This window comes from Ylistrum balloti, unplaced genomic scaffold (genome assembly GCF_031769215.1).
Source record: "Ylistrum balloti isolate Yb309-2 unplaced genomic scaffold, AGI_CSIRO_Ybal_v1 Utg369626, whole genome shotgun sequence".
Classification (NCBI taxonomy): domain Eukaryota; kingdom Metazoa; phylum Mollusca; class Bivalvia; order Pectinida; family Pectinidae; genus Ylistrum; species Ylistrum balloti.
The window spans coordinates 1,065,296-1,071,778 of NW_026781894.1; positions in this window are offsets into that span (position 1 = coordinate 1,065,296).

Below are 6,483 nucleotides of genomic sequence, written 5' to 3' on the forward strand. Positions count from 1 at the left end.
AATGTTATGTGTTCCAAAAGTTTTTTTTTCTTCAGATTTTTCATTTAGGACCTAGTATGACGAGATGTCAATTTTATTGCCATTTTTGAGTAGCCTCTCTTCAGTTTTGAATATCTAAAATGATCGTTCATAACTATCAGAAGAAATGTTTCACTATTTATGCAATATATACATGTGTGTGCGCGCGCAAATATACCGTTTTAATGTCGGGTATTTACAACAATGTCATAAGTTGTTTTATATGAACGAATATACAGACAATTAATTCCTTTCACGTAACCTACCGAGCAACAGTAACATAGTGTATAGACTTGTATACATTTCAGTTCTATGTTTCCTTGGAAACAAGATGGCTGTATAATTAAAAGCAATATACCGGACAGCGACCTCATTGTCTTTAAAGGACTGCAGCATGAAAGAGTCAGATAACATTTGATTTAAACAAGATGTTCACATACGCTTGCGCTGACATTTGAAAAAAATGTCCAAGTATTGTTGTATGCCAATATTCAATTAAAAAAATGTGGAATCATTTGAGCCTTCGGTCGAGGTCAAAATTTCTCTCTGCTATATTAACAAAACTGATCACGCACTCGACATAACTAATCAATTTTTTGAAAAAAGAATCTTTATAGTAATGAGTCTTGGTTAAGTTATGAAACGTTTATCTAGCCATACTAACAATGCGAACAGAATCTGTAAAGAGGCATTTGTACAATTTTCACATTTCTTTGTAGTCCAAATAAGATATAACAGCGGAACCACGGCAGTGTCAAGAGCATGTCTCACGCTCCTCTGCATTAAAATTGCATGCTCACCAGTTGTTACGTCGGGTTTTTAATAATATACATTTATCATGAAAAAAAATTAATGATTTCATTCTCAGCGATAACAAAAGGAACTGACTCAAATTTAATTGTTAACGAGGCAAATGTCATTATATTCCAGCAGTAATTTACAAAGGCACTTCTTGAACGAAATTTCGCTGTTTGATTATATTGATTGAGGGGGAAAACGACATATTGTAAAGTTCTATTCGATTCACCAGAGGCATTCTCCTTCTATAAGTACATCAGATAAAACGATAAGGATAGTAAAATCTAGAGCAGGGAACATAACGAAGTTGTCAACGGGCCAGGAATTCTTTGATTTCATTACGTCAGATTCCAAGCATAGGTTATCATGTTTGTATTCCATTTTCTTGAGACATAAAATTTAATCTCACAATGTGTTACAGAAATGATGTTGAATTGACGGAGACTGTTATATCGTTCTACACTCAATTAGCTCTCCAGTCTTCGGAGAACAGCACCATTACACGTCGTTTCAAATCAGTCTTCGAAAAGAATATCACGTGACCTCACACACACCGGACGTCTTTGAAAAAAAACCCTCGGAGGTCCATGTGTGCACACCACTTGCATCGTGTGCATTTGTAATTATGGATTTGGTTAAACTAATTGATTTTTAATGACATTTAATTCTTTGATGTTATGTTAAAACTAGCGATAAAAAACAAGCAGTAATACACATTTGAAAAAAAAAGAAATTGTGATAGGATGTCACATGACTCCAATGTAAGCCTCTCGTTCCGTTCACACCGATTCCCAGCCCTACGAGTACCTAGAACCGTATGTACCCTGTGAGGTAGGTCGTGATGAATACCTCCACCGGCGATGTTACGAGCTTATCTGACTATTTATTGCTTTGGCTACAAACACATTAGTTCGTTTGACAGTTTAAAGATGACGGTTATGGCTTCTGTCGTGTTACAAATATTCTTTGTAAAATACATTAAAAGTTTGCAGCTGCAAACGTGACATTAAGAAACTCCGTTACGTATGTACGAGAAAAGTGTATCGTATTTCAAACTGTCACTTTGGGATGTTGTTTTGACATGTCGTACATTTTACGGTACTTTCTACTATAGTCTGTTTGGTATAATGTGGGACAATTCATGAAATGCGTACAAGAATAACAAAACACCCAACAACCCCTCTCTCTATAAAAAAACGCCTCACTCACAAATAAAAATTCTGGCAATGCGAGGTGTATTGTATATGAGTAAATTGTGTACGGTCTTTATTGAAACAGATAGGTTAGGGAAGTTCTGCTACACTGAAGACTTCAGTAACGTGTCATTCTGGTACTTGTGAAGCAGTGTGTTATGTTTACACGTTGCGTGTAGTTACCAGCATATAGCTTCTTAGTTGGGGGCAGAATCATGAAATGCGAAAAAAATACGGACGTGGTATAATGTTCATTTACATCTGGAATCAAGTATGGCTAAGCTTGAATATAGTTATTACAAATTGTGATCCTGTAGGCAATATCTATTTGTTTGGACCCTTGACGAAATTACTCGATCGCCCATAACACAGACACTCATCATATCTTCCAGATCACAAACATACCCAGTCAGAGAGGACTGTAGACGTGTTGTGGTATGTGGTCCTAAGTCTTACTCATCCCAGTTTCTATAGTATTCTACGCTGCAGAGGGTGAAACACGACCTACACAATAACACATACAATCTCCGTACAACGCGGATAATAACAAGCCCACGTGATGACATTAAATACAGACAGAAGCAAAACATCATTAGTGTTTTTGGGATAGAAATCATGGTTCTAGTGTAATCTGGTGTGAAAAAAAATCTAAAGTGGTTTATATTTGGTAAGAATTGATTATCGCTAATTTTATGCATTGACATCAAATCGACTTTCTTTGACACTCTATTCAAGAAGACAAGTTGTCTCTAATTAGAACTTGTATGTTCGTAAATTAAATTTAATATCGAATTGCTGTTTCTGTATACAAGGATTTCTTCTCAATATCACGATCTTCGTGCAAGATGTGGGCAACTGATAGACAAACTCATCACACAGATTTTCGAGAGATGCAGGTTGACGAAAACGATCTGGGATTTTTACCGTCTTCATACTGATCTCATCGGGAAACATTCTGTTTCCATGTGCCATATGAAGCTGGACATGTTATATTCTCGTTAGTATACCTGTTGGTTCAATTCATATTTACATTGTTCTCATTTGAGAACATTACATTACATTACTTACCTGGATTTATCAAGATTTACAGAACGGCTGTCTTCTGAGACACCTGGTCTTCTTCTCCTTATACTTTCAGGAGTCTCCGTGAAAGTATATATTAATTTCATATCTTGAACCAGTTTTTACAAATTAGATATTGGATTATGATTTTGGTGACATGTTAGTATTTTCTTTGTCGTATTTATAAATGTCTAAGTGTCTGATGTCAGGACATCGATATGAAAAACAAAGACTGTGTAACGGACTAGGTTTCCTGTGAATTTAAGTCGACAAACTTTGTGTTTTTAGTACTTTTTGCGGAAAGAGAATATATCGTAAGTGTTTAATTGTGATCATGAAACAATGTCCCTATGACAACCGCCAGTCATAATGTAACAATTTAATAAAACAATTGTTATTACGAGTAATTATCCATGAGGTTGAAAGACCCACAAATTCATCTTAGTTAATATATGCTGTATTGATGACAATAAAGGACAGGAATATATTTCTAGATATTTCTAATAAGTCAAAATTCTATTTATATTCATGAAATTCTTTGCAAGATATAAAACTGATGAACTCTTCTGTACCAAGTATTTGGTGAAAGCACCCCTCTTCAAACACTATCGATAGGGTATCACGTCTTGTCTTTAAGAACTCTCAACTTGACTTAATCATCAACTAAATACCTATAATGTAATGTACTGAGAATAGCGTCATATCAAATCAAATCTGTCAGCGATAAAGATCAGTAATTTATTCATTTGACGAAGAGCATAAAATTCTTTCAAGAGATTGTCTGTTCACATGAAGTCAATAAGGCGTCGTTATTTCCAGATAGTATTCATATATAAAGCAATGGAAAAAAAAAGAAAAAAGTCCCTAATTATATATATAAAAAAAAGGAAAAGAAAAAAAATACTTATGCAATATGTGCATGTGCGCTCTTGATTGTGCAATGGCTTTTGAATGAAGACTAATGTTCGATATGTTGAATCATCGTTATATTTGAAGTCTGCTTAATATTAGATATTAAAAGTAATAGAAATCGTAAGTGATGAGAAGTATTGAGAGTAATGGAAATCGTTAGTGATGAGAAATATTGAAAGTAAGTGAAATCGTTAGTGATGAGAAATATTGAAAGTAAGTGAAACCGTTAGTGATGAGAAATAGTGAAAGTAAGCGAAATCGTTAGTAATGTGAAATCTTGAAGGTAATGGAACCCGTAAGTGATGTGAAATATTGAAAGTAAGTAAAATCGTACGTGATGTGAAATAGTGAAAGTAAGTGAAACCGTTAGTAATGTGAAATCTTGAAGGTAATGGAACCCGTAAGTGATGTAATATCGACATTTTGCAGGTGGTATGGTATCAATTTATCGTGGGTGGTGTGATATCGACATATCGTGGGTGGTGTGATATCGACATATCGTGGGTGGTGTGATATCGACATATCGTGGGTGATGTGATATCGACATATCGTGGGTGATGTGATATCGACATATCGTGGGTGGTGTGATATCGACATATCGTGGGTGATGTGATATCGACATATCGTGGGTGGTGTGATATTGACATATCGTGGGTGGTGTGATATTGACATATCGTGGTTGATGTGATATCGACATATCGTGGGTGGTGTGATATTGACATATCGTGGGTGGTGTGATATCGACATATCGTGGGTGATGTGATATCGACATATCGTGGTTGATGTGATATCGACATATCGTGGGTGGTGTGATATTGACATGCGATATGAAGATATTATAATGTATGTTTATATATTTTCCTTTGTCTGAGAGCGAACAATGTAAAGAATAGATACATTGATCTTGATAATCATTGCTTAAATGCTACCATCATTATAAAATAATTTGTAGCGCAGATTTTTAATCAAGATAAATTGGATGAACCCTTTCTCCCATTGTTAGTCAGCCTTTATAATCATTACATACATATGTGAGACAGTTCATGTTACGATATCATAAATCCAGACACAAACAAGCCGACAGAAATGGAGTCACTGCCGCTAATGTGTTTCTGAAAGAGTATTAGAGAATAATCCATTGTCGGAATCCTTCTATGTTCAACGTATTCTGTCTACGCTTACGTACAATACAGCTTTCACCAATGTATTATCTGACATCCAACAATACCATAAACAGCAACTATAAAAACCTATGCCCCATTGTTAAAAAGCCATATAAATTCCCAGCGGATGGTAGCAAACATGTACAAATGTTGGTGCTGATGTTGTAAAGACATCGTCACTCCCAGAAGTATACCGCCTTCCGCTTCTGAAACAAGCTGTCGGTTATACAAGGCAGTGATATATGTTTCTCACCAGATATCGCCATACGTAATGTGGTGTATTCATAGATATGACTGTTAACGTTGGTAAGGTTTTTAAATGAAACCTGGACCCTTATATTCATAAGTTGCACTTCGTTTTAATTTTCTTTACTGCAAAATTATTTTGCTTCAATAATTAAAATTTGCACGGTTTTTGCCGAAACTTAGGCGGAAATAGGATTTAATTCCCAAGAAAATCGTTAATTGAAATATCATTTATTCTAGCGATACTATCATCACGGACTCATTTGTTTTCGCTGTTTCATTCCAATCTCGCAAATAAAACGATATACGATCTTTTGAAATAATAAAAGATAAAAAGATCGTGTCCTATTTTATATGTGAATTGTGAACGAGTTTAAAAACATTTCAGCAAGATTTTGACGAGCTAAGACGAAAAATATGTGATAATTTCAATAGACTATACATGAAATTAAAAAAAAGAATTTGAGATTCTTTTCATCACATGATCGATCGAATACTGTAGAAAATTGCCCTTTTCACTCCAAACTTGTTGTCATTTAGGTTTGCAATTAATGAATGTGACGTCATTTCATTCTGTAAAGATGACGTCACAAGAGGGTATATTACAATAGTTCAATACTGAATAGTGCAAGACAACCACGTGATAATATTTACATTGATATACAATGTATTCATCATCTACCTTTTGAATGCAATTACACTTCGTTTTAAACTGTGGAAATTAAACTAAGACTTTCCGTCACTGTACATCACCAACCGTGTTTTGCAGTGACATAATGTGAGCTGAACTCCCTTAGAAATCACGAATTTATGCGTCGGGACACATCCATCAGTGGCTCCTGTACCACTCTCATATATTGGTCTTGCACTGACTCAAACTGACTGTATTTGATTTCAGCGTAATTCATGGGCTTCGTCGCTATCACCATTAAGTATATTAAACATACAAAAGACATGAATCTTATGCATAGAAAACCGCTCTTGTAGATAATGTTCTCATTTGTGTTACGATACCATTATGTACACGTCTGCAACTCTCTGTCAAATGGCAATTCCTTTTCCGGTTTTTTTTCAATTTCATTCGAATAAAG